General features: G+C 45.9%; 1 non-coding gene across 1 annotated transcript; it reads right to left on the bottom strand.

Annotated features, from left to right (window-relative positions):
• Nucleotides 1-734: 734 nt before the first annotated feature.
• On the bottom strand, nt 735-925 carry LOC148454084 (U2 spliceosomal RNA). The gene has a single exon (XR_015874848.1). It is a non-coding gene; the product is annotated as a U2 spliceosomal RNA (small nuclear RNA).
• Between the last annotated feature and the right edge of the window lie 16,975 nt (nt 926-17,900).

Raw genomic sequence — 17,900 nt, 5'->3', positions numbered from 1 at the left:
CTACGATAAGAAGGGGGTCCCCATGGTAGATCTAGGATCTGTCGGACAGTCAGAATTAAAAGCTCCCCCACCGTAGAGTATTAAGTAACGTAGCACCCGGCATTGGAAGCATTATTTTCTTAGAAAGACGAGAACAGACGCATCCACCGGGGAATATGTCACCCACCTTTCCATCATAGATAATGGAAAAGGATAACTGGGGGGGGGGGGGGGAACGACGTGGAATCTGTATCAAACAGATTAAAAATCTCTGAGTAGCAGGAACAGATTTTAAATTCTGATTCACGGATCCTCATGAGCATGGAATTCCCCGTCTGACTTCTCTGACTGTAGGACAGTCATCAGAGGGCGCTTTTGAGTAGTTTTTATTTTTTTTGTAATAGAAAATGGAGGGTACAGTAGCCGCAGTACCTATAACCTCAGGTATTGATAGGTAACGCCCAGAGGGAATAGCATTAGACCCCTTCAGCTGTACCTGGAAGAGACGTGAGTGAGGGTGGAAGAGGAGGCTTCTGCCCACACTTTCCAGGAAAATAAGAAAGTTAGCCCCTTGCGGGCTTGCATCGCTCGCCACAAAGATATATTTCCCTCTCACTTGGATGGTAGGGAATGACGTTGGATACTGGTAGATGACGTCATCGTACATCTATGGAAAGGGATCTCTCTCTTCCCCTTCCCAGAGGCACGGAGGAAGTGACCTCACATGCGTGTGACGCACTCAGTGTGTAATCTATTTTAGGTGCACCGGTCCTGGCAGTACTGCAATACCAGGTCAATGCGTGGAGTGGACAGAGCAAGCTCTTCTTCCATCTCCCTGTTCTAAAAATCCATTTAATCTAGGGCCCTCAGATAGGGGGTTGATCAGATATTAAACTGACAAGAACAGATACTACACTTGATCTTAGCCAAAAGGCAAAGAAGCGATTCAGCACTGAGCTTTCCTTCCGCTCCCAGAGAGGTTGAGACCTACTCATTTCTGCTATCACATCAGCGGCCCATGTAGGAGTGAGTGAAGCAGAATTAGCCATGGAAGGGACTATTAAACAAGCACAAACAAACATCTTTTTTGTTATATATATATATATATATATATATATATATATATATATAAAAAATATCATACAAACTCGGCACTCACATGCTTTTCAAACTGCAACTCCTTTGAACGTAGGGAATGTTGGTTCCAAAATATTGCAATAAGTTGTTAAGCTGGCCACCGCTTCACGGTCATTCCCATCTAGCCAGTCCCTACACTGATTCTCAGATAAATGAACTTGATCTGCCATCTTGGCCTCAAGCTTGCATACATTTTAAACAGAAAACTGGGTCCTGCCTTAAAGAGACAGGACCACACCCAGGGCTGTCAGTTAATAAGCACCTGGAAAAAGAAAAAAGTTTGTCTTACATTTGAAAAACAGGGTGCCCTAGCAAGTGTGACCACAAAATTTAAATAAACGACAGGCTCAATCCACGGCACTCGACCATCTGGGGTGCCCTTGGTATGTGACCACACCATCTACATAAAAAATATCATACAAACTCGGCACTCACATGCTTTTCAAACTGCAACTCCTGGGACCTAGTGGTTCAGGGTCGGTGGAGAAGCCTACTGCCTGTCATTTAAGACACACAGACAGTATCCAGACTATAGGAAAAAAACAGAAGGCCAAAGGAGAACAACTCCCTAGCCCACAGATTAGCTCCTTTCAAGGAGAATCCAGCCTTTACTAAATCAACTGCAACACTAACAGGGAGAGATGCAGGCATACAGTAATAAATACAGCAGACACGCTGTTTGTAACAGCTTAGAGAACGCGTCTTTAGGCTCCGCCCCCTTTACATGCTAAATGCAAAAGTGGCTTCTATGTAGCCATAATCTCAGCCCCGCTTTGCTGCCTCCGCAAAACGCGTGTCCAGCGGGGGCCGTTGAAAGCTGGGAGCAGCGTGAGCTATGTATGTACACAGCCTGTACTACAAGTGCTGGGCAGTAGAGGTTGCATAAACCTTGGAAACGGCAGACACGCTGTTTGCTACAGCTGTATGCCGCTTGTACTGAGAGAGAGCCCGTGCGGATATAGGCTCCGCCCCCTTCTTTATGTGAAGGTCTAAAATGGCCTCTGCATTTTATGTCAGCCCCGCAATGCTGCGCTATCCAGTGGGGGCTGAGAGCTTTGGCAGGGAGCAGTGCTGTGTGCTAATAACCCAGGCACTCTGTAAAAAAAAATAGAATGTGTCTCCCACTACAAGCGCTGGCAGCGTGGGGGAGCCGGGGGATGCGCAGCTACATACTCACTGTGCTCCCATGGAAGTCTCTCTCAGCAGGTCAGCACTCTCCTCTTCTTGCTGTGGAGATGTGCTGTGGCGATAAGGAGCTGTCAGTTGCTTTTAGAATAAGCACTGTGCACTCCTTCCTGAACTTTAGAAAAATCAGGGCGCCAGGTACCCGGACCCCACCTTTGGTATAGGTGGCGAAGGGTACCTAATCGTGTAAAAGATGCTATAAAATAATTAAACAAAATAAAATAAATGTATTGCTGGAGCACAGCATATAGTGACCAGCTCCTAAGGCACATTTTCTAAACTGAGGGCTGGTGGGGAATAGAGGGGGAGGAGCTTCACACTTTTGAATTAATTAGTGCCAGCTCCAGCTAACCACGCCTCTATACCCCCAGCATAAGCACCTCCAGTGTGCCCTAGTGGATGAAAGAGAAAAATAATTGTTAGACAGTCAACATAAATGCAATTAAAAGAAATAACATACAGAATAAATATAGGTTCTAGCATCTGATGAGCAGGTCTATAATAGACCGTACATAGGGTAATTAAAAAACACACTGACTGTATAACAAGGAGTTGATCAGGCTCCTAATATACAGATTAGTAACACAATGGCCAGATACAATTTGCAACAAAAATTCTAATAAGTATACACAATCCTAGATAGAGAGATGTTGATAATAATCCAGGACATAAAGAATCTCTAGGAAATGTTCCATAAACAGAGAGCAATGTCTGTAATGCTTTAAATTATCCCTGTGGATGAAAAATCTTGGTGATGAATATAAAAGCCGGTCGTAAAGGATGATATAAGCTGTGTTGTATATGGGCACACCATGATTCGCAATCAGAATATGTATGATCAATCGGGTATTTCAGTATAAACACCTTGACAGTGTATGAGGGAATAGTCCCGTGTATAACGCTTTGATTAGTAAGGTGTCAATATACCTATAGATAGATTCGGTGTGGCACTGGAAGGTATCTGGATATAGCAGAAGATTACCTAAAAATTAGACTCCCGTCTCTAGTCCAGCCAATAAACGTGAGATGAATGCAAAGGTGTGTCCAGCGGTCAAGCTGCAAGTGTCGGCGGCTCCGTGAGTAGGACTAATCTCCGTCTTTGGGGTGAACCTGATGGAGCAGCTGGAAGGTGCTGTAACGACAGATGGCTCCCGTCTCTGATTAGTTTTGCTGAGTAGAGTACAAGCCAATGGTGATCAGCAGTAGGAGAGATCACATGTACTCACTCCGTAGTTGGGACCAGCCTCTGTCTCAGTGGTGTCCTATTAAACGGAATTTGACGCCAACAAGGTGCAGCAGCCAGCGGCTTCTCGTGTGAAACCGGCAGATAGTTGACCACAAGGGGGATTCCCAGGAGATCTGTGTAGGAGAGCAGCAACGCGTTTTGGCTACACTGTAGCCTTTTTCAAGCCAGAATGCTCTCCTTCCTTCGTTTAGCCATATACTTAGCAGCAAAAACCAAGGCATTGGATGATTGAATAATTAATATTAATCATTCGGAATCTGGTCTTATATTTAACAGAGGTGAATCTAGTAATCTTATTTGTTCTGAGAACACAGAAGTTATCTCCAGCACAAAAGGACCAGTCAATATCAGTTTATATACATATACATATACATATTTTTAGTGATATATGATAAATGAACCAATATTAAATACAAAATTCTTGTGGTATTTAAATATAATCAGCCTAATGTCCAAACAAAAAACATAACAGATGAATCAATCAATTAATAAAATTTTACATAAATATAATAAAAAAGAAATGTCCAATTCATAATAAATTTATAATTAGGACACCCCATAACAGAAATATTAGTAAAAACCAGTCTATAATCATTTAATTGAGCTAGTACATAAAAAGAAAGGAAAAAAGAGAGAAGGAAAAAAGAAGAAAAAAATATATATATATATCATATATTAATAATTATACAAATAAATATAAAAATATATAAAAATCTATGTTTTATTTTTAAGCCCATAAATTAATTTTAGGGTATCAGCATACACAATGTATTTTTGTATCTATAGATCAACATACCTATCTATTTATCTACTATTCTATTCGATTGAAGGATCTATTTTTATTCATAATTTTATTTTTATTTCTATATTTCTATATTTTACTTATACCTGCTCTTGATATAGTAAGACACTAATATAACAGTACCTATAAAGAAGGTGATATAATATAATGCCAGTACTGATAGGGTCCCTATATTTGAAATATTAATAGTTGGCAAACATAATTAGTTTGAAATAATAAGGACATAGCGTACATATAAATACAAATACATAAGCTCGAACAACCGAGCCGGGAAAGAATACCTCGCACAAAGGGGAGCATATAAACGTCAGGGCAAGGATAGGGCAGGGGATGTGGGATGGGTCATGAACGGTCCATTGACCAGACGGTACATATGGAGCGACGATGGCCCATCACAGCATCTCGACGCCTGTGATCCTGTCGGGTAAGTATGATGGTTAGGGATAGCTTTAGGAGTTAGGGTTAGACACTAGGGGGAGGGTTAGGATCAGACTGCGGGAGCCTGGAGGAGAGGGTTAGGGTTAGGCTGTTGGGAGTGAGGGTTAGGTTATGGGAAAGGTGTGTTAAGGTTAGGGGTAGAGTTCGGGTTAGTGTGGGTGTACTTACCTCTGGGCTTCAAGATTCTATTGGCGGCACCTACGCTGACCCACGGTCTTTGTATCTGGCTAGCAAGGTGCCTGGAACAGTACCCTGCAGCCAGAATCGCTTCTTCTGGGTCATCTGGAGCATCCTCTGGATGTTTTAGATATGGACACCACAGTCTATACAGCCCCCTCCAGCATTTCTGTTCTTCCAGTCTCTGGCGAACCCACCCCCTCGGCATGAAATCATGTGCTCAGGGACTTGGCCAGCACAGGGTGCCGTAACACCCAGTTACTGAGCTGTATCTGATAAGTCTCTCAAATTAACATCAATTACTAGTTCATCCTAAAACATGCCCATTAATTTCTTACAATTTTTCATTCTGTCATCCTTGAAGACTAAAATGTACTGTATTTGTGATGCAGTACAGAGCACTATAAAATTGTAATTCAAATGGCAATATTCGAAGAAAAACATTGTTAGCAAAATCAAGTTTAACGTACAGAATAAAATATTATAAACTCTCTTTAATATATATAAGATTGGGTATGTCTGATTCAGTTAGGGCACACAGAACATTTATGACAGTGATATAATGTAGATTTTCTACTTGTCAGTCTTGATGCTTATTAAGGCTCTTTGGTTCGACAGTATCTTACAGGAATGTCTTAGTGGCTGAAAGTTCTCATACTTTTCCATGGCTATGCATTTTAGTGCTGTATTTAAATTAATGTAAAGCGTTGTGCAGTTCTTGGAATACTCCAACTCCAAGACCACTAAAAGAGCCATTGTGCTACTAGTTCCAGGCAATGCAATTAGCTAATTGTAAAATCATCTATACCATGTTATGAGACATAAGAGATCTGAAAAGGATTTATGGGATTTTGGATGACCACAAGTAAACAAATAAATAGTATGTGTAACCAAGCGCTGGGAAAATATACCTTATTGCATAACTCAAGTCTCAGTTAACAATACATATACTTTATAGTAAACCAAAGTCAACAAAGTTTCTTTTAATAATCAAAGCAATTCAATAAATGAGTTCATATTTATATTGAGAGGGCGGCAGGCTGGTGTAGGTCTGTGTGAGCAGATACATAAAAGATACACCTAATGGTGAAAATTTGTTTTCTAATGACAATAATTTGCATGTAAGTGTGGTCACTGGCTGACCCCCTTGTGTTGTTGTCCTTATGATCTAGAAGATCATCCATAAAGATCCAAAAAAATCTATATAATGTTACCAAAATATTTTGGAACCTTAGACACTTAGGGCCTGATTCAGAGACGGATGCTAATGCGATAGCAACTGCGTTTCCATACGCAACACAAAAATATGCAAATGTTAGCAAAGATCACCCAAGCATAAAGATGCCCAATACTGCCTTCTCACCTGCGTGCGACTGTGCATACCTATTGGTACCATCGAAGTTTATCAGGGGCCATTTTACCCTTGCGGAAGGTCTGAAGCTCTAGTTCAGTGGTCTCCAACCTTAATTGGGTGGGAGCCAGGGCCGGACTGGCCATCTGGCAATTCTGGCAAATGCCAGAAGGGCCGATGCCAAGATGGGCCGGTATGACTACAGTGCGGAGATGCCCGGCCGAGGGACACCACTTGTGATAAAATCCCAGCCAAAATGGCCGCCGCCACAGTGAAAAATGCAATGTAGCCAGGGAGAGGTGGGCTCTAGTGTCTCTAAAGCAGCACATGCTCTGCTGGAGGTGGAGATATTGGTACCCTGGGAGCTGCACATCGCAGGTGCACACCGCCCGCGAACACACGAGCCCCCCCCCGGCGATCAGAATAGCCCTCCGTAGGTGCCTCCCCCCTCGGGTGCCCCGCCCCCCAGTGATCTCAACAGCCCCCCACAGGAGCCTCCCCCCCACCGCGGGTGCCCCGCCCACGATCACAACAGCCCCTCCGCAGACGCCTTCTTCCCTTACGATCACAGGAGCAACCCCCGCAGATGATCACAGCAGAACACACCTGCAGGTAGGTGCTACTGGAACCCCTTTGCAAATGAATGGATGTGTGGTACCCCAGATCCAGAGTGTATCATATGTGTTACTTTGCTTATGGAAATATCTGTTTCTATACAAATTGGTATGAATATGTATATATGTATTTAAAAGTGTACTACAATAATATCCTGATTTTCTTATGAGATTGAATGGAGGTTCTGATCTCCCAGAGATTCCATCCCTTAAAATGCCTCTGATTTGGGAGTCAGGAACTGTGTGTACAGACTCTGCAGCAGTGACAGGGTTAAGTGCTGCTGACATATCTGAGGCAGCTCGAGGACACTGGAGGGGGCAGTTAGAGGTCCACTGGGTGGGAAGTCAGCTGGCATGCGCAGGGACAGAGGTCAAGTGTATAAAAGAGCCGTTATCCTCAACGGTCAGCCAGACTGCGTGAGGTGACCTTCAGAGGAGGCAGAGCAGGTCTGTGGGCTGTTTACCTGCGCGCCTGAGGGGACTGGGGAGCGGCAGCTCTGATGCAGAGGTCCAGCTGTAGCAGCCTAGCAGGAGTAGAGAGTCGGGAGTTTCCTCAGTATGTGCAGCAAGGGGCTGTGACACAGCAGGCAGTCCCTCCTCCCAATAAGGAGGGCCATGGGTGGTGGCTGTGCAAATGAAGGCAGGCACTGGAGAGACTGACAGATAAAGCTATCCTCTGAGTAATGCTGATTTGCCCAATAAAAGGAGAGGAGCTCCGTGAGTATTACTGCACAATCTTCACTGCTACCCTCTGCAGCAGCAGCAGCAGCACCAGATAAACAGAGCCCACTTCCCTCTCTGACAGGAGCAGTGACAGAATTTGATAATTTAGGGGAACAGAGGCTAAGGGTACCTAAGTGTTGTGTAATTCATGACAACCAGAGACTCAGGATTGTATCTATTAAAGACACAGTTACTGTACTACATAAACACTAAGCTCAAGGAGTTATTGGACTGGTAAAATCTATCCTGCTAAAACTAAGTCTGGTAGTGAGAATAAGGGAATTAAACACAAATTAATCTTACTGAATGTACATATAAAGGCCCTCATTCAGAGCCGTACGCTCTGAGCAGAGCGCACGTTCTGAATGAGGGCCGGGCTCCATTTTCATGGAGCGTCCTCCTGGACGCTCGTATAGCTGTGGGTCACCACCCACAGGCTATACGAGCGTGCATTGTGATGGTCGCGATGGTCGAGACCATCGCGACCATCGAATTTGCGAGCCGGAGCCTGCGGTTGAGGTTTTCAACCGCAAGCTCCGGAGTGATTTTGGCTCTATCAGAGCCAAAATCACTCCCACTGACATCACTAGTGATGTCAGTGGGCCGGCTTCTGACGGGAGGCGTTCCCGTGGGAACGCCCCCGTCAGGGAGGCACGCCCCCGGCACGCCCACCAAAGGGGGCGTGCTGTCAATCAACATTGACAGCACGCCCCCTTTGATCGGACACAACGAGCGAAGGACTTTCCTTCGCTCGTCGCGTCTGGCGCATGCGCACGACGGAGCTCCCTCCGTCGTGCGCATGCTCAGTCCATAACATCGACCCACTTGCGAGCGGACAGCCGCTCGCGAGTGGGTCTGAATCAGGCCCAAAGACTCTTCTGGAAATCCCTCTTTACCAAAGTTATAGTCTCATCAAGCTTGTACTCTTAGGAAGTTTCAGTAACTCATATTATTACTAAAGCTGCGTCAGAATACATAAAGACTTCTACAGGGATAGCCCCTTATCAATAGGAATACAGACAGTGCTATTCTATGCTACTTCAGGATAGGAATTCCTTGCAGAGTAGTGCAGTGACAGCACACACGTTGCGAGAAATAATAGGAGGACTAAGGCCCTCATTCAGAGCCGCTCGTTAGCGGCAGTACGCTCGTTCCGAGCGATGTTTGCACATCTGCGCATGCGTACGGTTTTTAGTACGCATGCGCGAACCAGTCAGTGCGGCCGAAATTCATTGGTACGCAATATAGCGAGTGCCTGCTATTTTGATTGACAGAATGAGGCGTATGTGGGTGGTAACAGGGGAGGGTGCTTGAAAATGGGGAGTGGAGATCCGAACGCAGGCGTGCTTAAAGGTCAAAATGGGCGTTTTATGGGTGTGGATATTTAAAACAGCAGCGTCATTGTTCACGTCACTGGGTTATTTTATAGCCAGAACTGCTCGCAAATTTGTGGTAGCAAACACCAACCACAAGAATAGCGAGCAGTTCATACGCTGGTCGATGTACTCGATTAATCTAATAAATAGCGGACATGACGTAGGATGCGAGCGGCCAGGGGGCGTTTTTAAGAAATAAACGAGCGTATGTTTTGCTCGCTCGTTCAGACTTAGAGGTGTGAACAGACTGCAATGTGCGTACGGATCATTTGAATAGCCACCCCTTGTTTTTAAACGAACGACCGCAAATAGCGAACGGCTCTGAATGAGGGCCTAAATTGGCTGTGCTGAGACTAAACTAGTACAGTCTGCTAAATCTTCATTAGATATTATATATTCAACAACCTATGTGTCCGGAGTTTGCAATCTTCCATCACATTTGAGTCAGCCAATCCAGGGTGAAAGGAATCTTAAAGACAGGAGCCAGCAGATTTGCAACAGTATTTATTAAAGGGGATACGCAGCTAGTATTGCCATAGTAAATAAAAACAGGATCCAGCTTTCAGCAGGAAAACCTAGAATTTATTTTACTAAAGATACCAGGTCAACCAGCCTGTTAGCTCTCCGGAAAGTGCACCACCTGTAAAGAAAGTGTTGGACTTTATGGTTGCCAACAATTTATATGCATGTAACAAATATGTTTAGGTCATAGAAAAAATGGAGTTATACACTTATTTGCCGGGTAAATTGTAGCGCAACCTTTTAATGTGCTTTGTCTTACCTATCTGGAAAGTTTGACAGGTAAAACCCTAATCTTGTGTGAACAGTTGCATTTCTACTTCCTATACATGTATAGTTGTTATAGTAATCAATTAGTATACACCGTTTCCCTGATTGCTGTTTGCTTGAACGCAAGCAGTATACAGCCTTTCCAGTGTTCCAGTAAAATAAAATGAAACGTTCTTTCCTTTGGAAATGTGAGTTTCTAGCAAATGTATAACTGGTAACATTATTGAATGTCGTAACATTAATAAAATGGTAACTTTAACTGAAAACCTGTGGTGGTACCTACCTGTGCTAATAGTACCCTCCTTGCCTCTCTGAGTATCCAATAGGAAGTAAGAAACCTATCCTAACTTGGTGAGATTGGAACGCTTTACACCACACTTGTCGGGGTGTCACAGATGTGTGTGGGTAGTTAGTTGAAGGCCCGACGACAGGAGGGTACATGGGGTACACCCGTGCCGGGTCCTGAGGGGCCCCAAAGTAAAGAGGGCTCAGGGGCACATCTGCCGTGGATCCGCAGCTAATACTGTAGTTAACACTAAAATGACCGCCCCCACACACCTCCCGGTGGCCGTGCGTGGCACGTATATTCAATGAAAGCCGGTGGCCTCATCACCGGGCCCAAACTGAATGCACTGTGGTGTTGGCAGACTGTATATCACGTCGTGACGTAATGTCACTCCGCATGACGCTGCATGCTGCCCTGCTCCTTCCCTCTCGCTGGACTGCTGCTGTCCATCCACCGAGGAGCAAAAGCGAGGGAGGAAATCAAACTGACCACCACTGGGCACACACGCAATGTGCCTACAGCGCTGCACCTCCGCTGTCCCAGAGCCTGTTTGTGGGGATAAGTGTTACATCCATCACAGGTTATTTTATGCTTTATTTTAAGATTGATATTGGTTATTGACATGAGAGCCCCATTTACTCATTTTACATATAGCTCAAGCCTCCAGCCCAATATACGCATAAGTGGAGGGTTTATATATTATATATACATGGGGACTGCATCCCCATGAATAAATATATATATATATATATTTATTTAAAAGACAGCCCTCCCATCATGCACATATTGAGCTGAAGGCTGGAGCTATATGATATATATATATAATGCAGGAGGGATGAGTGGGTTGTGTGGAGGAGGGGTCAAGGGGGGGGCCCAGGATTTCTGTTGCTGGCCATGCTTCCAAGGTTTGGAATGCTTCATCCACCTATAAAAAAAAATAAAAGTGCAAGCACTGGTGTGTAGAAATAGAGGCAAAAAGACATAGGGGCCTATTTATTAAAATAATTTATAGTAAAATAAAGTGAAAAAGGGTGTTCTGTGTTTTCACACACTTTTCACATTATTTTAGTATCACATGAATAGGGATCAGTATGAATGTCCGCCGGACGAGAGCCCGGTGATCGAAATCCCGACGCCGGCAGGCTGAACAGCAGCTAACACTATAATCATACAGTAAATTAGTGACAAGTTGCCATGGCAACCCATGTAGTCATGCACTCCCACAATACCTGGGCCTGCCCAGTGTCTTGGCAGTCCTGCTGGGACCACCCATTACCAAATGTCTAGTTTCACCTGTGTATGTAAGGACCATTATGGTGTGTGGCATAATGTGCGAGGGACACTACTGTGCGTTGTAATGTGACTAAGGGTCATTACTATGTGGCATTATTTGAATTGAGGGTACTACTGTGTGGTCACGCCCTTTCCCAGCAAGACTACAACCTGTTTTTTTTCTAAGCGAGCCTATGGCACGCTCTTCCCCTCCTTAAAGTGTGGAGGGGGGCACCAATGCTCTTTAAGTAAACAGAGCACCAAAGTCTGTAGTTATGACTCTGCTTTGGTGTGTACAGATGTGTCATCCTCTGCCCTAAAAATTCCTACAGTGAACACTATCTAATCCTCTACAACTGCTAAGCTAGGGCTTGGTCATTTTGGAAAATGCCTTCCCTTTTCTTTAAGAGTGACCTACACCAATGAAGTGCCAGCTTTAAATAACAGAACCAACCAAATATTCAAATATCTGACTATGGCACGTTTGAATCCCTTGCAGGATGCAGTGGCGTCACAAGGGGGGTGCGGGCCGCACCAGGGTGTCGCTCGCCGAGGGTTGACACCAAGTTGCAGACTCCCCCTCAGTGACAAAAGCCAGGTGCTGCACTGTAACATTAAGTGCAGCACTCTGCTCCTGACACTGTGAAGGAGCCAGCCGGCCGGCACTGCACACACAGGGCAGTCCGCACCTCCAGCATCCCCCTTTTACCCTCCCAAATAAGCACGGGGGATTTGCACGTGTGGCCATGCCCCCTTTTTTGTGGCACAGCATCCCTCCCCGCACCGGATGATACCTCGGGGAGGGACGCCACTGGCAGGATGAGTTCTGTTGTCTGTATTTTAATACAGAGAATGATGTATACTTGTTTGTTGTTCTAATATTAATTATATTTGTAAGAGCATAGATTAAGAAATGGGAGGAGTCAGGAATAATAATGGGAGGAGTCTATGCCAGGAGCCAGATGCTGACGCCAAGGTAGGCCTGTCTGTTCTTTAAATGCCAGGGCCGATTTTTAGTCCCAGTCCGGCCCTGGTGGGAGCTACTTGAGAAAATTATATGTCTTGAAGAGCTACATTTTATTTTTGAATAGTAAAATCTGGCTAATAACCATGTGTAAGCACTTTAAAAGGAGATATGATATAATAATGGCACTCTAAGTTTAGAAGATGAACCACAGCCTCAAGTCACTCACCTACGGCCAGGTGTATCAAATCCAGTGGAGTGGCTCCGATCCAGCTGTCAGAGCACTGAGTGGTTAATGCGGTGTCCGGCCATGGGTTTCAAGATGGAGACCTGGAGACAAAAAGCAGCAAACTACAGCCCCTGAAGAAGTATTAGCAGCTCCACGGGGCAATTGCGACCAGAGAGCCTCTGCACTTCCGGCACCGAAATTTAGCACGCAGCTTCAGCAGCATGACAGGGCCCCAGCTATGGAGGGCTCACAGAGAAACCCGTGTCTGCAGACCAGCATGTGGTATCGCCACTAGAGCGGGTTCCGGTCCAGATGGTTAGTGGAGGGCTCTACTACAGGGGGCTCAGGAGTGCTGATAAAGGAGAGTTCACAGCGGCACGCTTGCACGGGCTCTCAGTCAGGCCACGCCCCCCAGCTAAGGGAGAGCTCACAGAGTTACACCTGCATGGACTCTCAGTCAGGCTACGACCCCCAGCTAAGGGAGAGCTCACAGTGGCACGCCTGCATGGGCTTCCAGTCAAGCCACTCCCTCCAGCTAAGGGAGAGCTCACAGCGGCATGTCTGCAAGGTTTCCCAGTCAGGACAAAGTGCTTGCGATGCGGCGAGCTACCAAAATCAAGCCTGCGAGCTACCAGTAGCTCGCGAGTGATGGGTTGGCGACCACTGCTCTAGTTTAACAATATCAGCACTCAACACTCACAGTCACCAAAATCCAACTGTAGGTATGTTCCTGTAGCACCAAAGAGAGACCAGTCCCTCCCATCCATGCATACTTAAATGCTCCAGGCTAGTGACAATATATATTTTTAATGTGTGAAGATCTAACAAGTACAACTGTTGAAAAGATGTATGTGTGTGTGTTTGTGTACACAGTCAATGAAGAGAGCACTTATATGATTTAGAGGTGTATCCACATCAGCCAATAAAAGTGGCTAGCTAGCTAAATTCTGGGCACTAATTATGGGTGCTGCAGCACAGAGCCCTCTTGGGGGTAGCGACGGTGCCCCATGGCACCTGCACCTGGGGAGGGGGCTGCTGGGAGTCCCAGGGACTGCTGGAAGGATCAGGAGGCTGCTAGGTGGTGCAAGGGCTGCTGTGAGATGTAGTTCTCCCAGCGTCGGCTACAGAGGGGGGATACAATTACATGGTGGGGTCACACATACACACATTCACTCATGCACACTTACAAATACTCACAACTCACACTGCTGCAGAAGACCTAGCTCCCGACGCTGGATGCAGAAAACACCACTTTGGAAGGTGAGTAATTAAGGACTAATTAAGCTAATTGGAGACTTCCAATTGCTTAAGTAGTCCTCAGGGGGAGGGGGTGCCGCCAGGGTCTGAGAGCAAGTCCAGCTGATTTTTCCTAAGATTTTAACAGTTTTAGGAAAGATCAGACTTGCTCTGGAGGTGCTAAAACCTGTTTCAATTATAATATCATTATATAATTATAATATCATGGCAATCATTAGACAAAGCAATGTAAATGAAACGCTGTACTATTGTTACTACCTTTTATATAAACATTATTAGTAATCTATTTTTCATGTTAAATGTTGCATGCTATGATGTGTAGTTCAATAGTAGCTGGAGGACAGCATATTGTCTACCACTGCTAATATATATATATATTAGGGGTGTGCACCGGCCACTTTTCGTGTTTTGTGTTTTGGTTTTGGATCTGGATCTTTCTTCGTGTTTTGGATCTGGATTGGTTTTGCCAAAACCACCCTTCCGTGTTTTGGGTTCTGGGTTTTGTGTTTTGGATCTGTATTTTTTTGAAAAAAAGCATAAAAACAGCTAAAATCACAGAATTTGTAGGTTTTTCTGCTCCTATGCTATTATTAACCTCAATAACCTTAATTTCCACTCATTTCCAGTCTATTCTGAACACCTCACACCTCACAATAGTGTTTTTATGTCCAAAAGGTTGCACCGAGGTAGCTGGATGACTATGCTAAGCGACACGAGTGGGCGGCACAAACACGTGACCCATCTAGGAGTGACACTGCAGTGGCAGGCAGGATGGCAGTTAGAAAAACTAGGCCCCAAACTGTACATAATGCAAAGAAAAAAAGAGGTGCAAGATGGAATTGTCCTTGGGCCCTCCCACCCACCCTTATGTTGTATAAACAGGACATGCACACTTTAACAAATCAATCATTTCAGCGCCAGGGTCTGCCACACAACTGTGGCTGAAATGATTGGTTCGTTTGGGCCCCCACAAAACAAGCTGGCAATTAATGTGTCCCTGCACAAACTGGCTCTACGGAGGCAAGATGTCATCCTCATCCTCCTCATCCACCGATTCCTCACCCTCTTCAGTGTGTACATCCTCATCCTCACAAAGTATTAACTCGTCCCCACTTGAATCCACCACCACAGGTCCCTCTGTACCTTCTGGAGGCTGGTCTCCCTGGAAGAGCTGATAATTCATTTTGATGAACATCATCTTCTCCACATTCTGTGGAAGCAACCTCCTACGCCTTTCGCTGACAAGGTTCCCGGCTGCACTAAACACTCTTTCGGAGTACACACTGGAGGGGGGGCAACTCAGGTAAAATAGAGCCAGTTTGTACAGGGGCCTCCAAATTGCCTCTTTTTCCTGCCAGTACAGGTATGGACTGTCTGACATGCCTACTTGGATGCTGTCACCGATGTAATCCTCCACCATTCTGTCAATGGTGACAGTATCATATGCAGTGACAGTAGACATGTCAGAAATTGTTGCCAGGTCCTTCAGTCCGGACCAGATGTCCAAACTTGGTCCTGCCTGCCCTGCATCACCGCCAGCGGGTTGCTTAGGATACCTAAGTTTTTTCCTGGCAGCCCCAGTTGCGGGAGAAAATGAAGAAGGAGCCGTTGACGTGTCACGTTCCGCTTCAGCTGACAGTGTGTTCACCAGCAGGTCTTTGCACCTCTGCAGGCTTGTGTCGGCCGGAAAGAGAGACACCACATAGGCTTTAAACCTAGGATCGAGCACGGTGGCCAAAATGTAGTGGTCTGATTTCAACAGATTGACCACCCTGGAATCCTGGCAAAGCGAATGAAGGGCTTCATCCACAAGTCCCACATGCCGAGCGGAATCGCTCCGTCTTAGCTCCTCCTTCACTTTCTCCAGCTGCTTCTGCAAAAGCCTGATGAGGGGAATGACCTGACTCAAGCTGGCAGTGTCTGAACTGACTTCACGTGTGGCAAGTTCGAAGGGCTGAAGAACCTTGCACAACACGGAAATCATTCTCCACTGCGCTTGAGTCAGGTGCATACCCCCTCCTTTGCCTATGTCATAGGTGGATGTATAGGCTTGTATGGCCTTTTGCTGCTCCTCCATCCTCTGAAGCATATAGAGGGTTGAGTTCCACCGCGTCACAACCTCTTGCTTCAGGTGATGGCGGGGCAGGTTCAAGAGTGTTTGCTGGCGCTCCAGTCTTCGGCACGCAGTCGCTGAATGGCGAAAGTGGCCAGAAATTTTTCGGGCCACCCAAAGCGTCTCCTGCACGCCCCTGTCGCTTTTCAGAAAATTCTGCACCACCAAGTTTATTGTGTGAGCAAAACATGGGACGTGCTGGAATTTGCCCAGATGTAATGCCCGCACAATATTGGTGGCGTTGTCAGATATCACAAATCCCCAGGAGAGTCTAAGTGGGGTAAGCCACTGGGCGATGATTTCCCTCAGTTTCTCTAAGAGGTTGTCGGCGGTGTGCCTCTTACTGAAACCGGTGATACACAGCGTAGCCTGCCTTGTAACGAGCTGGCGTTTCTGAGATGCTGCTACTGGTGACGCTGCTGCTGTTGCTGCGTAAGGTGATACATCTACCCAGTGGGCTGTCACAGTCATATAGTCCTTAGTCTGCCCTGTTCCACTTGTCCACATGTCCGTGGTTAAGTGGACATTGTGTACAACGGCATTTTTCAGGACACTGAGGACACTTTTTCTGACGTTTCTGTACAGTCTCGGTATCGCCTGCCTAGTGAAGTGGAATCTAGACGGGATTTGGAACCGGGGACACACTACCTCCATCAATTGTCTAAATCCCACTGCACTAATGGCGGATACCGGACGCACGTCTAACACCAACATAGCAGTCAAGGCCTCAGTTATACGTTTTGCTTCAGGATGACTGCTGTCGTACTTCATCCTCCTCGCTAAGGACTGTTGGAGGGTCAATTGTTTAGTAAAAGTAGTGGTGTTCCTACTTCCTCTCTGGGATGATGAACGACTCCCAGCAGCAGCAGCAACAGCAGCAGCGGCAGCAGTAGGCGTAGCAATGCAGGATCCTCCGGAGGAATCCCGGATAGGAGAGTCAGTCATGCCAGTGATATGGCCTGCAGGACTACTTCCGATCCTGACTAAGGAGGAAATTGACGAGGAGGGAGTTGACGGTGTGGTTTGCAGGCGCTTGGATACAACAGGACAACGGGATTTAGGTGTCCCTGGACTGCTTACGGTCTGAGCCAAAGTTTCTGAACTTGACAGTAACTTTTTATGAACGCGCTGCAGGTGCCGTATAAGGGAGGATGTTCCTAGGTGGTTGACGTCCCTACCCCTACTTATTTCACCTTTACATATGGTACATATGGCAAGACAGTTGTTGTCCGGATTTGGATAGAAATATTGCCAGACCAAAGAGGTGGAATGTTTGGTCTTCTGCCCAGGCATGACCGTGATGGGCTTTTTCATCCCACGGACAACAACTGTCTCCCCCGGAGCCTGATTTAAACAAACCACATCACCATCAGAATCCTCCTTGCCAACTTCCTCCTCAGCGCCAGCTACACCAGTATCCTCATCCTGTTGTACTTCAACAGTGACATCTTCAATTTGCATATCAGCAAGTGGACTGTGGGTGCTCCTTTCAGCACTTGCAGGGGGCGTGCAAATGGTGGAAAGAGCCACCTCTTCCCGTCCAGTGCTGGGAAGGTCAGGCATCGCAACCACCACCACACTTGGACTCTCTTTGGGGATTTGTGATATCTTCTTAGAAAGCACAGTTCTTCGCTGTGCTTTTGCCAGCTTAACTCTTTTGATTTTTTTAGTGGGAGGAGTGCTTCCATCGTCATGTGAAGCTGAACCACTAGTCATGAACATACTAGGGATCGACCTTAGCCGTTCCTTGCCACTCCGTGTCGTAAATGGCATATTGGCAAGTTTACGTTTCTCTTCAGCTGATTTAAATGTCTTTTTCAAGGTCATTTTCCTGAACTTTGCCATTTGGGATTGTATGTGCCCTCTACTATGACATTGGGCATCGGCCTTGGCAGACGACGTTGATGGCATGTTATCGTCTATGTCATGACTAGTGGCAGCAGCTTCAGCACTAGGAGGAAG

Source organism: Taudactylus pleione, unplaced genomic scaffold, assembly GCF_031769625.1.
Source record: "Taudactylus pleione unplaced genomic scaffold, aTauple2 ptg001032l, whole genome shotgun sequence".
Classification (NCBI taxonomy): domain Eukaryota; kingdom Metazoa; phylum Chordata; class Amphibia; order Anura; family Myobatrachidae; genus Taudactylus; species Taudactylus pleione.
This window is presented reverse-complemented; position numbering and strand designations above follow the sequence as displayed.